This window comes from Carcharodon carcharias, chromosome 2 (genome assembly GCF_017639515.1).
Source record: "Carcharodon carcharias isolate sCarCar2 chromosome 2, sCarCar2.pri, whole genome shotgun sequence".
In the NCBI taxonomy this organism is placed as follows: domain Eukaryota; kingdom Metazoa; phylum Chordata; class Chondrichthyes; order Lamniformes; family Lamnidae; genus Carcharodon; species Carcharodon carcharias.
In genome coordinates this window covers 49,965,463-49,987,548 of record NC_054468.1, presented here as the reverse complement: position 1 = coordinate 49,987,548, position 22,086 = coordinate 49,965,463, and the positions used below count along the sequence as shown (strand labels likewise).

The window sequence follows — 22,086 nt, the reverse complement described above, 5'->3', positions numbered from 1 at the left end:
CCTGGTCCAGATTTTGAAGGCTGTTTCAGATCTCCTACTCCATACAGTGCAGTCATATTCAACATGAAGCAATTGCAGGATTGTGATGAAGTTTCTTGAACATTCAAATCTTCGGAGCACAACCCACAAAGCCTTGCGATTTACTGAGTCAAATTGTTTGGTCAGGTCGATGAATACATTGAAGAGTTCCTGGTGTTGTTTGTGACATTTTTCTTGGATTTGTCTGGCAACTAAGACCCTGTTCTTCTTCTTCCAGGTTCTTCTAAAAGGTTTAAAGCCACACTCTGTCTCTGGGATGATCTCCTCAGCCACAGGAAGTAGGTGATTCAGGAGAATGTGTGTCAGGATTTTACCTGCAATGAACACGAGGGAAATACCTCAATAGTTTCCACAGGATGATTATCTCCCTCCTTGAAGATAGTTATAATTGTCTCATTCCTGAAGTTGAGGAGGTAGTTCTTTTTCCTTGCAAATCCATAGGGTGTGTGTATGGAGCCTTGAAGACTTCAGCTGGAATACCATTAGGGCCGCAGACTTTGTTGTTTTTCATCCATTTAATTGCTTGCTGCAGCTCTCATTGTGATGTTGGTTCATCCATGGATTCTACCACAGGGCAGTGGGAGATAGCTAGGACAGTATTAGCTGCCACTGGGGATTCTCGGTTGAGGGGTTGTGGAAAATGTTCTTTCCAGAATTAACAGATGGTATTGTCATCCTTAAGAAGAGAGACACTATCCTGTGAGCGAAAGGGATTTTGAATCACAGATGCTGCTACCCAAAGACATCTCTGTTCCCAACACAGGTATCCAATGACCTTCATGCATCTGTTGTCTGTGTGCATATTCTTCACTACATATACCCAAGTTCAGAGCCCTGTCCCTGTTTCCAATTCTCCATCACCACAGGACTTGGCAATTGGACCCTGTTAGAAGCCTGCGTGACCTTTTTTTTAATCTGGGAACCTTGGGGCACTGCCATTGTCCATGTGATCTTGATGGGTTGGTGCTCAGATTTTGGTGGTGTATCAAGCCATGATGACTGGGACCATCTTCCCACTACAGCCTTCTTCTGCCTTCGCAGCCGTTGAGACGTACAGTCTTCCTCACCTGCTCTGCCACTGACATCATTTTGGAGTGCACTTTGTCTAGCACCTCCTCCATCAACCTTGCCACCATAGGTGGCCAACAGGAACAAGGAGCATTTGATGGTTTCGCTCAAGGGATCATCGGAGCACATAAGCTTCTCCATCATGTCAAGGTGGTGATCCATGGAGGATTTCCTCACCCCGGCCTTAACAGATTTCTACAAGTTTACTTCCAGATTTCAGTTTGCTGCATGAAACCAGTATATCAAAAGTAGATGCCACCAACATAGGCCATATACCTGTACAATATAAAAGCAAGGTATATTTAACTTTTTCAGAAAACTGGAACGATTGCAATAGCAATAAACTGTAAATCTAGCTAAATTAGCAATTATCACCTGGGCTTTGCATCTTCTAACATTTATAAGGCAATACAAATAGTTTAATTTCATTGCTGAACAAAGAGAAACTTTTTGTCTTGCACTGATTAGGCAAGCATCTGTTCACATCTGTTCTGTTGATGCCACTTTCAAAAACAGTTCCTCTGACATGTCTTCCTTCTTCCTTAACCGAACCTCTATATGCCTATTATCACTTTAGCAAAAGACCCATTTGGTATTTGGACAACCAGTTAGCTAGATTGTAGTTTGAACTGATCTTGGCAAAATTCACAGGTTCTGGCACAACTAAATCTATGTAAAGCACAATAAATCAAAGATTTTTGGATGTCACTGAGAGAAAACATAGGTTGCTTTTGGAAGCAAATGCACTCCATGACCACCATGGTTCTAGTTTAAAATGCAAAACAAGCTCTCTCTGTACTTTCCGTTTGTCTCTAGAGGAAGGTTGTGTACTTTGGGGGCTGGTGGGGGGGAATAAAAACCCTATATTTTCATAGGAACCAAACCTTGCTACCCACTGTGGTTGACAGGGCCCTCAAATGTGTCCAGCCCATCTCGTGCGCATCCGCCCTCACATCTTCCTCTCCCTCCCAGAACCATGGTAGGGTCCCCCTTGTCCTCACTTATCACCCCGCCTCCGCATTCAAAGGATCATCCTCCGCCATTTCCGCCAATTCCAGCATGATGCCACCACCAAACACAGCTTACCTTCACCCCCCTGGCGGCATTCCGCAAGGATCGCTCCATCCGGGACACCCTGGTCCACTCCTCCATCACCCCCTACACCTCAACCCCCTCCCACGGTACCTTCCCATGCAAACGCAGAAGATGCAAAACCTGCCCCTTTACTTCCCCTCTCCTCACCGTCCAAGGGCTTCAAGTGAAGCAGCATTCCACTTGCACTTCCCTCAATTTAGTCTACTGCATTTGCTGCTCCCAATGCGGTTTCCTCTACATTGGAGAGACCAAATGCAGACTGGGTGACTGCTTTGCAGAACACCTTCAGTCTGTCCGCAAGCATGACCCAGACCTCCCTGTCACTTGTCATTTCAACACACTACCCTGCTCTCATGCCCACATGTCCGTCCTTGGCCTGCTGCAATGTTCCAGTGAAGCTCAACACAAACTGGAGGAACAGCACCTCATCTTCTGACTAGGCACTTTACAGCCTTGCGGACTGAACATTGAATTCAACAATTTTAGATCATGAACTCTCTCCTCTATCCCCACCCCCTTTCCGATCCCCCTTTTTTCCAATAATTTATATAGATTTTTCTTTTCCCACTTATTACCATTATCTTTAAATGTATTTCCATCCCATTGTTTTATCTCTACCTTTTAGCCTATTCCTTCCCCCCACCCCACCCCCACTAGGGCTATCTGTACCTTGCTCATCCTGCTTTCTACCCTTAATGTCACCTATTAGCACATTCCTTAGATAAAATCACCACCTTCAACACCTCTTTGTCCTTTTATCTATGACATCTTTTGGCTATCTCCAACTATCACTGGCCCTCTATCCATTTCTACTTGTCCCACCCCCACCCCCTTAAACCAGCTTATATTTCACCTCTCTTCTATTTTTCCTTAGTTCTGTTGAAGAGTCATATGGACTCGAAACGTTAACAGTGTTCCTCTCCGCAGATGCTGTCAGACCTGCTGAGTTTTTCCAGGTATTTTTGTTTTAGTTTTGGATTTCCAGCATCCGCAGTTTTTTGCTTTTAAGATAAACCAACAGTAGGCGGAAGTGGTGGCATAGTGGCATTGTCACCGGACTATTATTACAGAGGCTCAGTATAATGCTCTGGGGTCCTGGGTTTGAATCCCACCATGGCAGGTGGAATTTGAATTCAATAAAAATTTGGAATTAAAAGCCTAATGATGACCATGAAACAATTGTTGTAAAAACCCTTCTAGTTCACTAATGTCCTTAGGAAAGGAAGTCTGGCCTACATGTGATTCTAGATCCACAGTAATATGGTTGACTCTTAAATACCCTCTGAACAAGGGCAATAAGTGCTGCCCCAGCCAGTGACACCCATATCCTGTGAGCAAATAAAAAAAGCAAAGGGAACAACAATTTATACTGCATGAGAAGAGAGTGCTGATTGGTTAACTGTCAAGCTCTTGTTTCAAATTCAAACCAGGTAGGTCGACTCTGATTGATCAAGGGGAATGAACCAGCAAATGGCGGTCCCTCAAGCTTTTGTTTAGTTGGAAAAGGCATAATGCATGGACAGGCTCTTTCTGTCTGCAAAGGACCGGGCCCTCTGTATGAACATATGTGGCTTCGAGCATAAGTAAGCAACACTACAAACCTGACTGATAATCTTAAATTAGCTTTGAATGTAATTCTTAGCATAATCAGGATTGTTTAGCAAGTGTTGTCCAATTGTGAAATCACATCTAATATCGGACACTATGTTTTGAGTTTTACAAGCACGGGCTGGTTGTGTATGGTCAGTTCTTTGCTTGTTGCGAACAGCTGAAGGAACATGTTGTTTGATATGATCCTCCAATTGCTGCGACGTACGGTCTAAATACCTGGCAACACACTGGCACTGAAATTCATATACCACATTACTCATGTCTGTGATAGACAGAACGTCTTTTTGGCTTGACAGCAGCACCCTGATAACGGTGAATACCACTTGTGTTAGTAACAGCGTGCAATGGCTAGCTTCCCCTGTTGCTCAAATATTTAAGATACCTTGCCCTTCCAGGGTAATCTGAGGCAGACTGGGCACTTTTCAGGGCCAAAAATGGTGACCTTAGGCCCATTCATGAGTGTGTGCAATATACAGTGAGAAATTATCTGATCAGGCTAGCCATTATCTCACAGGATGGCTTTGATGTGCCCTATTTCAGCATCAAGCTTGCATGGGGAACAAATGACTCAGACCATATTTACAAGGTTGCCAATAAGGCCAATCTTATTAAGCATAGAGCTTTAGGAATCCCAATGCATATATCGACCAGTGAAGGCAGGCTTATAGTATAGAGCAATAGAGAACCCATTGGCAGGTTTCTTAACTGGAAGGTTGAGGAGAGGGAGTTCATTTCACTGCTGCATTTCAAAGGTGAATTTGAGTGCAGGATGGGGCCCATTAAGGTGTGTATGGAAGCTCTAACATGAAGCTGCAGATTCAAGTATAATAAACATATCATCTACTTATTGGAAATATGCAAGGAGAAGGAGGTTAGGTGTTATTCCATCGAAGACAGGTTTCTCATGGAACCCATCAAAGATGTTAGTGAGAGCTGGGCCTTGAGAGGATCCCATGGCAACAGCATCTATTTGGGCAAACATGGGGCGGAATTTTCTGTGCCCGCTGGCATCGGGGATGCTAGACGGGATGAGCAAGACAATATGGTGAGAAGGCCAAAAATCAATTTCATGATGTCATGAAACAAATTTGCGATCACCTGCTCAGCCCTGGATGGCGGGCTGCGTTCCCCGCCTCATTGCAATACATCTGCATATCATTATAAGGCCAGCCCATCAGAATCATCCCCCCTCCCCGCCAGATCGTCTGCCCATGTCGGCGTATTTCACAACAGCATATGGAAGGCATGCACTTGGCAAACTGCACTTTGAGGGGGAACTCGGAGATGAATGCACAGTATTGTTGAGCAGCGCTTGCCCGGGTCGCCTGTTGGACTTCAAGATTGAGGTGCACTGAAGGGGTGGGGTCAAGGGCAGCACTGTGGTTGAAGGTAGTGCACAAGCACATAGGGGTCGGGGGGGGAGGGAAGCTGCCATACATTAGGGAAACCTTGTACAAAGTGACAAATCCCCTGCAGCTGAGACAATTCAGACACAACCACATTGACATTCATGGAGTCGGCTCTCTGGCTTATCTGCCCATTCAAGCAATGCAGGGGCATGGAAGTACCACAAAGTGCTCCAGAGAGACGACTTCAATGTCCATCACCGAGAGTGGCTCAGTAGTACCACTACTGACCGAGCTGGCCGAGTCCTAAAGGACATAGCTGCTAGATTGAGTCTGTGGCAGTTGGTAAGGGGACCAAGAAGAGGGAAAAACATGCTTGACCTCATCCTCACCAACCTGCCTGCCGCAGATGCATCTGTCCATGACAGTGTTGAAAGGAGTGACCACCACGCAGCCATTGTGGAGATGAAATCCTGCCTTCACATTGAGGATACCCTCCATCATGTTGTGTGGCACTACTACTGTGGTAAATGGGATAGATTTCAAACAGATCTAGCAACTCAGGACTGGACATCCATGCTGTGGGCCATCAGCAGCAACAGGATTGTATACAACCACAATCGGTAATCTCGCAAGCTGTTCCAGTACAGCAACAACACTGGCATCTACCCAGCTATGTGGAAAATTGCCCAGCTATGTCCTGTAAACAAAAAGCAGGACAAGTCCAACCTGGCCAATTACCGCCCCATCAGTTTATTCTCCATCATCAGTAAAGTAATGGAAGGGTCATCAGCAGTGCTATCAAACGGCACTTGCTTAGCAATAACCTGTTTGCTGACACCCAGTTTGGGTTCCGCCAGGGCCACTTAGCTCCTGACTTCAATACAGTTCTGGTTCAAACATGGACAAAAGAGCTGAACACCCGAGGTGAGGTGAGAGTGGTTGCCCTTGACATCAAGGCCACATTTGACCATGTGTTGCATCAAGGAGCCCTAGCAAAACTGGAGTCAATGGGAATCATGAAGAAAACTCTCCACTGGTTGGAGTCATACCTAGCACGAAGAAAGATGGTTGTGGTTGTTGGAGGTCAGTCATCTCAGATCCAGGGCATCACTGCAGGAGTTCCTCAGGATAGTGTCCTCAGCCCAATCATCTTCAGCTGCTTCTTCAATGACCTTCCTTCCATCATCAGGTCAGAAGCGGGGGATGTTCGCTGATGATTGCACGATGTTCAGCACCATTCGCGACTCCTCAGATACTGAAACAATACATGTCCAAATGCAACAAAAACTGGACAATATCCAGGATTGGGCAGACAAGTTGCACGTAATATTTGCGCCACACAAGTGTCAGGCAATGACCATCTCCAACAAGAGAGAATCCAACCATCGCCCCTTGATGTTCAATGGTATTACCATCACTGAATCCCCCACTATCAACATTCTGGGAGTTACCATTGACCAGAAACTGAACTGGACAAGCCATATAAATACTGTGGCTACAAAAGCAGGTCAGAGACTAGGAATCTTGAGACGAGTAACCCACCTCCTGACTCCCCAAAGCCTGTCCACCGTCTACAAGGCACAAGTCAGGAGATTGATGGAATACTCCCCACTTGCCTGGATGAGTGCCGCTCCCACGACATTCAAGAAGCTTGACACTATCCAGGACAAAGCAGCCTGCTTGATTGGCACCACATCCACAAACATTCACTCCCTCCACCACCGATGCACAGTAGCAGCAGTGTGTACCATCTACAAGATGCACTGCAGGAATTCATCAAGGCTCTTTCGACAGCACGTTCCAAACCCACGACCACTAACATGCAGAAGGACAAGGGCAGCAGATAGATAGTAACACGACTGCCCGAAAGTTCTCCTCCAAGTCACTCACCATCCTGACTTGGAAATATATCACTGTCCCTTCATTGTCACTGGGTCTAAATCCTGGAACTCCCTTCTTAATAGCACTGTGTACCTGCAGCACGTGGACTGCAGCATTTCAAGAAGGCAGCTCACCACCACCTTCTCAAGGGCAATTAGGGATGGGCAATAAATGCTGGCAGAGCCAGCGACACCCACATCCCTTGAATAACTTTTTAAAAAGTCACTGGTGGAGGTGCTCACATCCCCTTGCAATGTCACCATCCCAGTTTGGACCAGTCTCCCCCATAGTTCAGGCTAACAGTGCAACCTTGCAGCGTGTGTTCGGAGCCTGAGCTGAGAGCACAGCATTCAGTCCAGTGGGCAAGGCTGCCACCAATCTGTCAGGTGGAGTGGGATGAAGATGGTTGGGGTTTCGAACAGCCATGCAGCGCACTAAACTCTGGCCATCTGAGTGGTAGCCAGCATTCTCCGGGATGCATTAAAGGGCCTTCACACTTAACCAAGAGAGGTTAACCCATGCCAACCCATGGATCTCCCTCTTTTATCCTGCAGGAGGAGTACATCAGGGACATGGAGCCTGGTGAACTTGGGGCGTACAGAGAGTGTAGACAATGGAGAAGAGAGCAACAGAGATGCTTGGCTGCACAGAGGGAGGAGCAGCACCCACAGGAAGAAGGGGTGGCTGGGGCTCCCACACACACCGCTGAGGAGCCACAGCAAGCCATCATTGCTTGGTGAATAGCTGGACCCAGGATCTATAAATGCCGCCTTTCATTCCTGCAGATGACCAAGAACCAGTATTGTCGAAGACTGTGCATGAGTAGGGAACCAGATGGTCACATCTGCCAGCTACTGCAAGATTTGTCGCCATGGGGGCATGGAGGACATCCACTGCCAGTGGCTGTGAAAGTGACTGTTGCACTCAATTTATATGCCAGTGGCTCTGTTCAGGGCTCCACAGGTGACTTCTGTGGGATATCTGGGAAGAGCGTCCTGCAGTTAACTCTTGTTGAAAATAACAGGAGTGACATCACAAGACAGCGTGAGAGAGCGGCGGAGAGATCAGAACCAGCGCGAGTGTGTGGAAGCTTCAAAAAGTGACGTCAGCACAAAGGTGAAAGCTGATTGGTGAGTAGTGGATAAGTGTTTTTCTCCAGTTTTTTCTCCAGTTGTTATCCTGTTTAAAATAGATTAAGCTTAGGAAAGGTAAGAGTTTTAGTTTATATTAAAAGTACATAAATAATTTAATGTTTTTTTTACTGTATTTAACTTAAAGTAATGGTTTCCTTTACAACTAGAGCATATAGGATAGCTCAGTCCCATGTTAAGTACCACCTGCAACATGTGGGAAGTCCTAAATGCTCCTTGCACTTTGACTGGCCTCGTGTGCAGGAAGTGCCACCAGCTGCAGCTACATGAGCTCCGAGTTTCAGAGCTTGAGCGGCAGCTGAAGGCACTGAGGTGCATCCGCGAGGCTGAGAGTTTTGTGGATAGCACGTTTTTAGACATGGTCACCCCACATCTTATGGAAGTGCAGACAGAGAGGGAATGGGTGACCATCAGTAAGAAAAAAGGTGTCAGGCAGGTAGTCATGAAATCCCCAGGGTGCATCTTGCTAGAGAACTGTTTTTCTGTATTGGAAAATGGTGAGAGTGACGGTTCCTCCGGGGGATGCAGCCACACTCATGGCACTGTGAGTGGCTCAGCTGCACAAGGGGGGAGGAAGAAGAGAGGAAGAACAATCGTGGTAGGAAACTCGATGGTAAGGGGAACAGACAAGTATTTCTGCGGCCATAGACATGACTCCAGAATGGTATGTTGCCTCCCTGGTGCTAGGGTCAAGGATGTCACTGAACAGCTGCAGGGCATTCTAAAGGGGGAGGGCAAACATACAGAGATCGTGGTACATATTGGTACCAACAAGATAGATAGAAAGAGGGATGAGGTCTTGCAAGCAGAATTTAGGGAGCTAGGAAGCAGATTAAAAAACAGGACCTCAAAGGTAATAATCTCTGGATTACTTCTGGTGCAACGTGCTAGTGAGTATAGAAATAGGTTAGTCCAGATGAATGCGTGGCTGGAGAGATGGTGCAGGAGGGAGGGCTTTAGATTTCGGGGATATTGGGACCGTTTCTGGGGGTGGTGGGACCTGAACAAGGCGGACAGATTGCACCTGAACCGGAATGGGACCAACAACCTTGCGGGGAGGTTTGCTGTCGGGGAGGGTTTAAACTAACTTTATATGGGGGTAGGATCCTAAGGGATCCTGAGAGGAGGTACAGCAGGGGGAGATGCACAGCCAAAATTAGAAGAGGGAGCAAATGAGTCTGGAAGGCACAGAAATTATAGGCCAGTTAAGGCACAAGGGAGTTTAGCAAGGTTAGATGGTATTTATTTTAACGCAAGGAGTCTGATGAACAAGGCAGATGAGTTGAGGGCACAAATTAACACATGGAATTGCTGTCATTGCTGTCACAGAGACATGGTTGACAGAGGGGCAGGATTGGCAGCTCAATATTCCAGGATATAGGGTCTTCAGGCGAGACAGTGAAGGAGGTAAAAGAGGAGGGGGTATTGCAATATTGATCAAGGAATCAATTACAACAGTAAGGAGGGATGACATCTTAGAAGACTCCTCAAATGAAGCCATATGGGTAGAACTTAAAAACAAAAAAGGAGCAATTACATTGCTAGGATTGTACTATAGCTCCTCAAACAGTCAGAGAGAAATAGAAGAGCAGATTATATAGGCAAATTTCAGAGAATTGTAAAAATAATAGGGTAGTAATAGTGGGGGAGTCCAACTTCCCCAACATTAACTGGGTTAGTCATTATATGATAGGTTTAGAGAGCGCGGAATTCTTAAAATATATCCAGGAGAGCTTTTTAAGCCCGTACCTAGAAGGTCCTACAAGAGAGGGGGCAGTCCTGGACTTAATTTTAGGGAATGAAGTCGGGCAAGTGGTAGAGTTATCAGTGGGGAAGCATTTTGCAGATAGTGATCATAACTTTGTGTTATGGAAAAGATCAAGGATGGGCCAGAAATCAGAGTTCTAAATTGGGGGAAGGCCAATTTTAATAAGATCAGGTATGATTTGGCCTGAGTGGACTGGGAGCAGCTACTTTTGAGTAAATGTGCGTCAGAGCAGTGGGACTCATTCAAGAAGGAAATAGGGAGAGCACAAGCTCAACGTATTCTGGTAAAGACAAAGGGTGGGACCAACAAATCCAGGGAACCCTGGGTGTGGAGGGATATACAGGATGGGATAAAGAGAAAAAGGGAGGCTTATGGCAGATAGTGAGGGCTCAAAACAGCGGAAGCCCTAGAGGAGTATGGAATGTGTCGGGGGTACTTAAAAAGGAAATTAGGAGAGCAAAAGGGAGCATAAAAAAACATTGGCAGGTAAAATAAAGGAAAATTCAAAGTTATTTTACAAGGACATTAAGAGTAAGAGGATAACTAGGGAAAGAGTAGGGCCCATTAAGGACCATAGTGGTAATTTGTGTGTGGAGCTGGAAGATGTAGGTAGAGTTCTAAATGAATACTTTGTGTTGGTGTTCACAAGGGGACAACAGGGTATGGAAATCAGGCAGAAGGACTGTGAAATAATTAAAGAAATTTGCAGAGAAAGGGAGGAGGTTCTAAGTGGTCTGGCAGGCTGAAAAGTAGATAAATCTCCAGGCCTGGATGAAATGTATCCCAGGCTGTTGAGTAAGTCAAGGGAGGAGATAGCAGAGGCACTGGCAATAATTTTCAATACCTCTCTGGCCACAGGAGAGGTGCCAGAGGACTGGAGGACAGCCAATATGGTACCGTTATTCAAGGAGGGAGGAAGGACAAGGATGGGCCAGGGAACCAGGGAACTACAGGCCAGTCAGTCTAACCTCAGTGGTGGGGAAACTATTGGAAGCAATTCTGAGGGATAGAATTAATCTACATTTGGAGAGATAGGGATTAATCAAGGACAGTCAGCATGGTTTCGTTCAGGGGAGGTTAAGTCTGACCAATTTGATTGAATTTTTTGAAGAGGTGACCAGGTGTGTAGATGAGGGCAATGCATTTGACATCGTCTACTTGGACTTCAGCAAGGCTTTCGATAAGGTCCCGCATGGGAGACTGATAACGAAGGTAAGAGCCCATGGCATCCAAGGCAATTTGACAAATTGAATCCAGAATTGGCTGAGTGGCAGGAAGCAGGGTGTGATGGTCAAGGGGTATTTTGTGTCTAGATGCCTGTGTCCAGTGCGGTTCCACAGGGATCGATGTTGGGTACCTTGCTGTTTGTGGTATATATAAACGATTTACTCTTGAATGTAGGAGGGTTGATCAGTAAGTTTGTGGATGACACGAAAATTGGTGGGGTGGTAAATAATGAGGAGGATAACCTTGGATTACAGGAGGATATAGAAGGGCTGGTCAGATGGGCTGATCAGTGGCAAATGGAATTTAATCCACATAAGTGTGAGGTGATGCACTTGGGCAGGACAAACAAGGCATGGGAATACATGATAATGGTAGGATCCTAGGAAGTACCGAGTATCAGAGGGACCTTGGTGTGCATGTCCACCGATCCCTTAAGATAGCGGGACAGGTAGATAAGGTGGCTAAGAAGGCATTTGGGATACTTGCCTTTATTAGCCGAGGCATAGAATATAAGAGCAGGGAGGTTATGCTGGAACTGTATAAAACGCTGGTTAGACCTCAGGTAGAGCATTGGGTGCAGTTCTGGAATCCACATTATAGGAAGGATGTGATTGCACTAGAGAGGGTGCACAGGAGATTTACCAGGATGTTGCCTGGGCTGGAGAATTTTAGTTATGAGGAGAGATTGGATAGACTGGGATTATTTTCCCTGGAGCAGAGGAGATTGAGGGGGGACATGTTTGAGGTATATAAAATTATGAGGAGCATAGATAGGGTGGACAGGAAGGAACGTTCCCCTTGATGGATGAATAATAAACAGGAAGCATAGATTTAAGGTAAGGGGCAGGGGGTTTAGAGGAGATGTGAGGAAGAATTTTTTCACCCAGAGGGTGGTGGAAATCTGGAACTCACTGCCTGAAAGGATGGTAGAGGCAGAAACCTTCATAACATTTAAGAAGTATTTGGATGTGCACTTGCGATGCCATGGCATACAAGGCTATGGGCCTAATGCTGGAAAATGGGATTAGAATAGTTAGGTACTTGTTTGACTGGCGCAGACTCAATGGGCCAAAGGGCCTTTTTCTGTGCTGTAGACCTCTATGACTCTATGACTAAGCCTCCACCCACAAATGCATCCATGAGGTCACGGATGCCATCTTTGCGAGAGCACACAACTTTGTGCATTTTGCCCGTGACCAAAATGCAAGAGCGATTGGATTTGCCCAGATTTCCCACAGCTGCAGCTTGCGATCGACTGCACTCAGGTGGTGCTCAGATCTCCATCACAACACATGGGCAACTATGTCAACCACAAGGACTTCCATTCGCTGAATGTGCAATTGGTATTTTTTTTAATTCATTTATGGGTTGTGGGCATCACTGATTAGGCCAGCATTTATTGCCCTTGTTCAGATGGCATTTAAGAGTCAACCACATTGCTGTGGATCTGGAGTTACATGTAGGTAAGGCTGGCAGATTTCCTTCCCGAAAGGACATGAGTGAACCAGATGGGTTTTTACGACAATCGGCAATGGTTTTATGGTCATCATTAGACTTTTAATTGCAGATTTTTATTGAACTCAAATTTCACCATCTGCCATGGTGGGATTCGAACCCAGGTCCCCAGAGCATTACCCTGGGTCCCTGGAATACTAGCCCAGCAACAATACAACTATGCCACTGCCCTATGTGCAACCGCCACAAATGCATCCTGCAAGTCTGCGCACGGTTTCCAGGGAGTGTCCAAGATTCCTGCATTCTCAGCCAGTCACAGATCCCTGACATCTTCCAGGGTCCACAGAGGCTGCAGGGGTGGCTCCTAGGGAACAAGGGCTACCCGCAGAGGACGTGGTTGATGACACCCATGCAGCGGCCTCAGACTGCAGCAGAGCGAAGGTATAACGAGGCTTATGCAGCAACTCGCAACTTGGTGGAGCAAACCATTGGGATGTTGAAAATTAGGTTCCGGTGCATGAACCAGCTGGTGGAGCCCTGAAATATAGTTCACAGAGGGTGCCACATTGTCACATCGTCGTCAAATGACAATACTACTAAGCTATCACTTCCCCTCCATTGCTACTGCTATCTCCATGGTGCGCTTCATGTCTATATTAACTTTTGCAGGTAAATGGTGCTGAATGGTATCGTTGTGTATGCCGCAAACCAAACGATCTAGCAACATGTTGTTTAGAGTATCTCCGAAGTCACAGTGCTCCCTTGACTGTTTTAACTTTGAGATGTACAACTGACCAGGGGCCCTTATTCTAGAGTTGAACTTGAATCTTTGCATGATCACTGATGGTTTATGCTGAAAATGTGCCTTCACAAGGTCTACAAGCTCATTGAAGGACCTGGAATTTGGTGCATTAGGGGCCGTCAGACTACAATTAGGTCATACATCTCGCCGCTGCAGACACTTAGAAGAATTGCCTTCCGTTTCTCCTCCACTGTTATTTTGTTCGCCACAAAGTAGAAACCTAGGTGCTCTATGTACTGACTCCAGTTTTCGATGGATGAGTTGTACAGGTCAATTCTGCCAAAGAGTGGCATTGTTGTTGAGTATACTTTTCTTCCTTCTCGTAAAAATCAAAATACTCACATTCGCGAGGTGAGGTGCAGCATCAGAGCTATTTATCCCCGTCGCCAATTGTAATAAACTTGGGGTACCAGACAGATTTCTTGTAAGAAACAGTAAACTTTATTTACAGAGCTCCTGATGAAGCTACACACTTGTACCAAGACCAAGCCTAGAAAGCTCCACCTTTAAGAATACCCACGCTTAGGGCTAATTTACCCATATAGACACATGATCCCCATAACAGTATGAAAAGCTTCGCTTACAATTACTACACACACTTCGTGCAAACCTGGGACGTTTCCGCTCATGGTGTCATTAAAACTGAACTCAACTGCACGGGTTGCTGAGTTCATAAGTTCAATGAATACAGATTCAGGCATTGGCAATGTGTCTAGATCACCATGAGATAGTGATGTGGTGCAAATATCTGTGGCTTCCTTGAATGGTATATTGATGAACAGGCTAGCAATGTCGAATGAGCACATGGACACAGCATTACTATTGATATGCAAGTCTTGTTTAAGAACTTAAGGACTAGGAGCAGGGAGTAGGCAATTCAGCCTCTTGAGCCTACCCCACCATTCAATATGATCATGGCTGATCTCATTTCGGTCTCAACTCCAATTTCCCGCCCTCTCCCCATAACCTTTCAACCCGTTACTAATTCAAAATCTGTCTATCTCCTCCTTAAATTTATTCAGCGTCCTGACATCCACTGCACTCTGAGGTAATGAATTCCACAGACTCACAACCCTTTGAGAAAGGTAATTCCTCCTCATCTCTGATTTAAATCTACCAACCCCTAGCCTAAAACTATGGCCTCTCATTCTAGAATGCCCCACAAGGGGCAACATCCGCTCCACGTCTACTTTGTCTATCTCCTTTACATACCTCAATTCGATCTCCTCTCATCCTTCTAAGCTCTAGCGAGTATGGCCTAAACTGCTCAATCTCTCCTCATAAGACAAGCCCCACATCTCTGGAATCAACCTAGTGAACTGCCTCCAATGCAACTACATCCTTCCTCAAGTAAGTGGACCAAAATTGTGCACAGTACTCCAGGTGCGGTTTCACCCATGCCTTGTACAGTTGCAGCAACACTTCCCTATTTTCATACTCTATTCCTTTAGGAATAAATGCCAAAATTCCATTTTCCTTCCTTATTACCTGCTGTACCTGCATACTAGCTTTCAGGAATTCATGCACAAGGACACCCAGATCCCTCTGCACTGAAGCATTCTGAAGTTTCTCTCCATTTAAATAATAAGTTGCCTTTTTATTCTTCTGATCAAAATGGATAACCTCATACTTATCCACATTAAACTCCATCTGCCAAATTTTGGCTCATTCACCTAACCTGTCCATATCCATTTGTAAATTTCTTATTTCTTCATTGCAATTTACTTTCTCACCTATTTTGGTGTCATCTGCAAATTTAGCTAGAGTACCTTCTTTCCCTGAATCCAAGTCATTAATATAGATTGTAAATAGTTGGGGTCCAAGAACTGAACCTTGTGGCACCCCACTAGTTACAGCTTGCCATCCAGAAAAAGACCCATTTATCCCAACTCTGTTTTCTGTTGGTTAGCCAATCCTCTTAAAGCTAACATATAACCCATAACTCCGTGTGATCTTATCTTGTGTATTAGCCTTTTGTGCGGCACCTTATCAAAGGCCTTCTGGAAGTCCAGATATGTTACATCTACAGGATCCCCATTATCCACTTTGCTTGTCACATCTTCAAAGAGCTCTGGCAAATTAGTCAAACACGATTTACTCTTCATAAAATCAGCTGACTCCAATGGATTGCATTTTGATTTTCCAAATGCCCCATTACTACTTCCTTAATATTGGATTCGAACAATTTCCCAACCACAGACGTTAAACTAATTGGTCTATAGTTTCCTACTTTCTGCCTCCCCCCCCTTTTTGAATAAGGATGTTATATTAACATTTTTCCAATCCACTTGAACCTTTCCAGGATCCAGGGAATTTTGGAATATTATAGCCAACGGATCCACTAACTCCGCTGCCACTTCCTTTAAGACCCTGGGATATAGGCCATCAGGTCCTGGGAACTTGTCACCCTTTAATCACAATAGTTTGCTCAGTACTTTTTCTCTGGTGATGCTGATTGTTCTCAGTTCCTCCTTCTCTATACCCTCTGCACTACCTGTTACTATTGGGGTGGTACTAGTGTCCTCCACCATGAAAACTGAGGCAAAATATTGATTAAGTGTCTCTGCCATTTCTGTGTTCCCCACTAATAACTCCCCTGTCTCATCCTCCAAGGGACCAGCATTCACTTTAGCTACTCTCTTTCCTTTTATATACTTGTAGAAGCTTTTGCTATCAGTTTTTACAGTTTGTGCTAGTTTTCTTTCATAATTTACCTTTGCTCTTTTTATTATTTTTTTACTAACCCTTTGTTGATCTTTAAGTTTCCCAATCTTCCAGCCTGCCACTGACCTTTGCAATTTGCTATGCCTTGGTTTTTGCCTTTATGTTACCTTTAACTTCCTTGCTTAGCCATGGATGCTTTTTCCCCCTCTTACCATCTTTCTTCTTCTTTGGAATATATTTTACTTGGGAGGAATTGAATATCAGTCTAGTCTTTGCAAAGATCAAGGAACCTGTGTGTTTGGAAGTGGAACATAACAGGATAGTAACAGAGTTCAGGAGGTCATAGACAGACTGGGGAAACGGGCGGATGCATGGCAGATACAATTTAGTGCAGAGAAGTGTGATGTGATGCACTTTGGTAGGAAGAATGAGAAGTGACATAAACTAGCTGTTACAATTTCAAAGTGGGGCAGGGGCAGCAAGAACCTATGGTACTACACAAATCTTTTAAGGTGGCAGGATGAGTTAAAAGGCTGTTAAATAGCTTATTAAGCATTATAAAGAGACATAGGGTGAATTTTAATAGAGTCTGCTGGAGTAGACCTGAATGTTGGGGGTGGGGTGCCAGGAGAATTGGGCAGGAGGACCTGCATCGAATTCCCAGTATTGGAAAAACTGTCCCCATTGAAGTTGCTAATTTTTTTATCAATCATTGGTTAGGTCCTAACTGGATTATGGCAGCACACTTTAGGAAGGATTCCAAGAGCTTAGAGGGGGTGCGAAGGAATGTTAGCAGAGATGCTGGATTTCAGTTATGCGGATAGACCAGAGAAACTGGACTGCCCCCCTAAGAGTATAAAAGTTTAAGGGAAGTTTTAATAGAGGTGATCAAAATCATGAATAGTTTTATTAGAGTAAATAAGGGAAGATTGTTTTCAATGACACAAGGGTGAGTAACCAAAGGATATAGATTTGAGATAATTGATAAAATAACCAGAGGCGAGATGAGGAAATTTTTATTCACATATGAAGTTGTTTGTGATCTGGAATGCATTTCCTAAAAGGGTGGTGGAAGGAAACTAGTAATAACTTTTAATAGGGAATTGGATAAATATTTGAGGATGAAAAAATTGCAGGAGTATGGCTGGAGTCATACTTAGCACAAAAGATTGTTATGGCTATCGGAAGCCAATCATTTCAGCTCCAGGGCATTGCTGCAAGAGTTCACTGGGGCCCTAGACCCAACCATTTTCAGCCACTTCATCATTGACCATCCTTCATCTTAAGGCCAGAAGTGAAAATGTTTGCTAATTATTTCAGTTTTGAGTTCTATTTGCAATTCTTCAGATAATTAAGTAGTCTGTGCCTGTATGTAAGATTGGGCTACATTAAGGCCTGGTTTTTAACATTCACGCTGCACAAATGCTGCACAAGTGCCAGGCAATGACAATTTTCAATAAGCATAACCACCTCCTCTTAGCATTCAATGGCTTCATAGTTGAACCCCCAACCATCAATATCCTGTCTTCCTAAGCAGTAGAGGTCCCATGTTTGGAAAGTTCCGTCAACGACAGAAGGACAAGGACAGCAGGCTCATGGGAATGCTACTACCTGCAAGTTCCCCTCCAAATTACACACTATCCTGACTTCAAACTATATCACCATTCCTTCATTGTCCCTGGGACAAAAATCTGGAACTCCCTAATCAGCATCATTGTGGTGTACCTACACCACATGGACTGCAACTGTTAAAAAAGGTCTCATCATCACCTTCTCAATGGTGAGGAATTAGGAACGGGAATAAATTCTGGCCTTGCCAGCTATGCTGAATGAATACATTTGAAAAAGATCTGATTCCAATTATCATGTTGCTGTGTGCAAGTTTCTGTTTTTGCCTCGGAAAAAGTGACTACACTTCAAAAGTTAATTAGTTGACTGTAATGCCCTTTGGTAAATTCATTCTTTGTGGAAACCCAGGAACCCGCCCTTTCAAAAATGCAATTAAACTAATGTCGGTATGCTTGCAATGTATGCAAGTGTCTAAGACACCAGGTGGCAGCAAATACAGGCAATTTTAAACATACTGGAAGTTTCCATTAGCGAAACAAAGAACAGTACTTTTTTGTTTTCCTGGTGTTTTCAGCGAGGTTAAATTATCTACATTCCACAGATTACATTTAGAATCAAAAACAGGAGATGGCGAGGAGATAGGTCTAGCCAACTTTCAACGCACTTTCAGAATCTTACAAACATCCGCTCTGATGAGTTCTCGCTGCTTCAGTGCATAATATGTACATATATAAAGCCTCAATACTAATAAGAAATGTTTTCACGCAAACTATTATTTGAAGAGTAAACAGATGTGAGAAGGATCAGCGCTGCGCTGAAGGAAATGCTTGGGGATTTTCTTTGTTTGTGGCTGGGAAGTCAGGCATCGTGCCTGCGATGATTGTGTTTGGCGAACCTTTTCTTCTTTAGCAAACCTGTATTTCTCCTCTAAAATGTGAGCTCTCCACACAGAGGGCAAAGAATGACGCAGTTCAGTTCTCCTTCCATTAAAAAGCTAATTTCACACAAAAAGGGCATCTGGTTTTACAAAATAAATATTAATTATGCGCCCTTCTCCCTCCTCCTCTGCGCAAAATGCACACAATGCATAAAGAGTCGGATCAGCGCACACCCTGCACATCTCCATGGAAACATTGACCTCATGCTGTGACATGAAATCCAGGCTCATTGCTATGGAAACTATCCATGACATCAAACCTGCAATCCGTTACCATGGTAGCCCACCTACTGACTTCGCAGCTATCAGTTGTGGCACAGAGGCTGCCAACTGGAGTGAAGGACAAATGATTGAACCAACATGTGCTGAAGAGTCCTCTTCATGAGCTGCATCATATCTCCAACACTAGCGTCTTTATGAAAACCCTGCAGCTTTAACTAGCTCTAGAAACATCCCAGAGCAAAGGCGTGACATGCTCTCCTTGTTTCGTTGTAGCCCTAACAAAGCAGGGCGTAATTTGGCCGTGGTGTTAATTTAGGAGTTAATATATGTTACTCTCATTGCAGCCAATGGCAGTGAGTGCTGAAATGTCTCTATTGTACTGATAGTCATATTAATTATTTGTATCCATGCATGGATTGTTTGACTGTTCTTAAGTGGTGGGGACACTACATGGGAGAAGAGTTGTGATTGTCCGTCTCTTTCCAATTGCTGTGTGTGTGTTTGTTGTGGCTGTAGCGGGGTGGGTTTGAAGTAATTCTTGTCCTGGGAAGTACATTGCAGGAGTTCAGTGGGCGACAAAGTCTCTTCAGAAATAAAGCTTCTATTTAACAAATGTTTGCATTTTGTTTAGAGGGTTGTAGTATAATTCGCAGACAAAAGGAGACTTGGTTAGGTGTACGGGGCAAGGCAAGGGATAAATTATTGCTGGTACTGTTTCTCGCGGTTAGACTAAATGCGTTGCTATAGGGCCAAGAAAATGGAGAACATAAAATAAGGACACGTTATGGATGGATGGAGGAAATTGCAACTTGCTTAACCAGCCGTAAGGGTTTAAGTTTGAACCAATTTTATTCGTTAGAATCGCTTTAAAACACCCCTCGTCAGACAATCTAACTGTATTCATTATTCCTTCAATACATCATAAAAACATAATTCACACCATTGCACTGTTATACCTTTTGATATAATCTCACTTTAATCAGTGAAGGCGCTCAGCAGCCTTCAGTGCCCCTTATTGTTAACGTCCAACTATCGAACCTCAGCAAATTATCTTATTTCATTACATTGACTAAAGACGAAGCTGCAGATTTCGACGCGCCATGTATGGACCAAAATGGCTTCTGCTGGTACTTTAGATAATGCGGATTATCTTCATGGGTGGTTTCTCTGTCTGTAGCAGCTGCACTGCAGGCGATTATTGAGGACGCTTTTTGTTCGCGTATAAAACAAGGAGAGCCTCTTGAACAATGTTACCAGCTGCAGATGTGGTGATTGTTCTAGTTAACAATAAATGGTGGACATTAGCACCAGGAAAAATGCAGTTTTCTCGCGTATTAGGGCATTTTTTTCGCGCACTCATCATTTCTGGCCATTAAACGCTCCGCGTGTAACGTCTGATTTAAAAAAGGCGACTGGGTAACGATTAACGTGATAATTCCCTTCTGCGCCCCTTTCCAGTGGTAGAACCCAAACTGCTTTGAAGAGCTGGTTATGCAAATGTTCTGGAGAAGCCTTCCTCTGTGCAAATAGCAGCCAGACGTGAACGCCCACTGGCTATTTATTTCCTGCCTGTGTGAGCTGGCACTTTGAGAGAACATTCTAGAAGGTCTCAGCATATGATTACATTTTGCCACACAAGAATGCAACCCTTTGTTTTTTTAAAAAAACCTGCAGTCAAAAGTAAAAGGAACTAAAGCCGTGTTCTACATGAGCTGAGGATCCTATATGAGAATTATGAAAAACATGCTTTTGTTAGTCCAGTTTGAAACTGATTTTTTTGAGAGCTGAAATGGCTGCTCCTCATTTTGAAAATCTCGGTAAATTGCAGAGTAACGCATATGTATATTAATAGTTTTTTTTCTTTGCTCGGTGATTATATGTTTTCCAAATAACTTGGTGCTGTTAGCAGATTCATAGCAATTTGTTAAACTGATTCTTTTATACGTTTTCGAAGTCAGCCATTTCTTAGTTTGTTATAGGTGAAAGCGCCAGAGTTTTAAAAATTACGTTGCTTTATAGTGACAATTAAAATAATTATTTTTATAAGGCTGCAAGATTAAATAATTGGCAGTTATAATTTAAACGTTGCAGCATATTATAATAAACTTGATAATTTCCTCAGCAATCACACCCACCCACGATCAATAATGTAAAACCTTCCGGTTATTACACCCTTATGTCTCTTGTGTATCTAGATTACAGCCAGACAGTAAACACTATTATAGAAAGCCACAGCAGTAATTTAACCTTTCTTTAAACGTCAAAAAATTCACTAATGCAGCAAGATACGAAGGCGGCTAGTCAAATGCACAGTCAATCTAGTATTAATATTGAAATGACATGTCCATTGCAGATTCCCATTGATCTCCTAAAACCTTTCAAATGTTAAACTTTAAGCGCTGAAATTATATGGCTCAATGAACAAGCAGGAATATACCTACAACGGCATTTTTTCAAGCCCTTTTAATTTCGCCTTCAGTGCCGAGTTAGCAACCACGACTTCATGTTCCCATTTATGAAATAACTAGATACATTGGGTGTAAAATCATATGCATGAATACTCTGCGATCAGTACCTTCCCCTCCCCCCACGTCCTTTTTAGGAACAGTCATCAGATGAACAAATGTTGGCCTCCATATGTCATTCAGTCAGAGGATCCTTTGAGAGTCACTTCTCTGCACCGGGAGCTTGAATGAGTTTTTTCTAGTGCAACTTTATAGTCGTTTTAAATGTGTTGGTACATATTGTGGCCAAGACTTTGTCTTCATCATTGGCATCTGTCTTAGATGAACCAACAATTGGGAAAAGGAGGCTCCTAGGTGTCTTTCAGCATGGGACTCTCAAGGGCTGACCATTGCGTGTTAATTCTCCCAAGTTCTTACTGTGCAGTTGACATTTGTCAGCAACTGCTTTAAAGGGATGAAGACAAAAGAGCATCATTGACCAATAATTCTTCATTGACCAGTGATTCTTAGTTACAGGATTTAGGAGCTGTCGCGTGGATATTACCCTTTGTAATATATAAATATTAATGGGTTCTTATATGTGCTATTTTGGAACAAATGGACTGTACGATATCACTGTTATTTCTGGGTTTATATCATGAAATGATTTGAAATTAGTGACATAGATCTGAGAGTTTATGGCTTAAACTCCAAAGATGCTTTTAATTGACATAATTATGCCCACTTAACCTCACAACAGTGTCCATACAGAAGTTCCCTCTTTACTGCTTGAAAGACAAGTGT

At 43.9% G+C, this 22,086-nt stretch overlaps 1 long non-coding RNA gene across 1 annotated transcript; it reads right to left on the bottom strand.

The window, feature by feature from the left end:
- Positions 1 to 19,668: 19,668 nt before the first annotated feature.
- On the bottom strand, positions 19,669 to 21,368 carry LOC121275388. The gene is made up of 2 exons (XR_005942405.1): positions 21,280 to 21,368; positions 19,669 to 20,115 (listed from the first exon to the last, which is right to left on the bottom strand). It is a non-coding gene; the product is annotated as an uncharacterized LOC121275388 (long non-coding RNA).
- Positions 21,369 to 22,086: the final 718 nt, after the last annotated feature.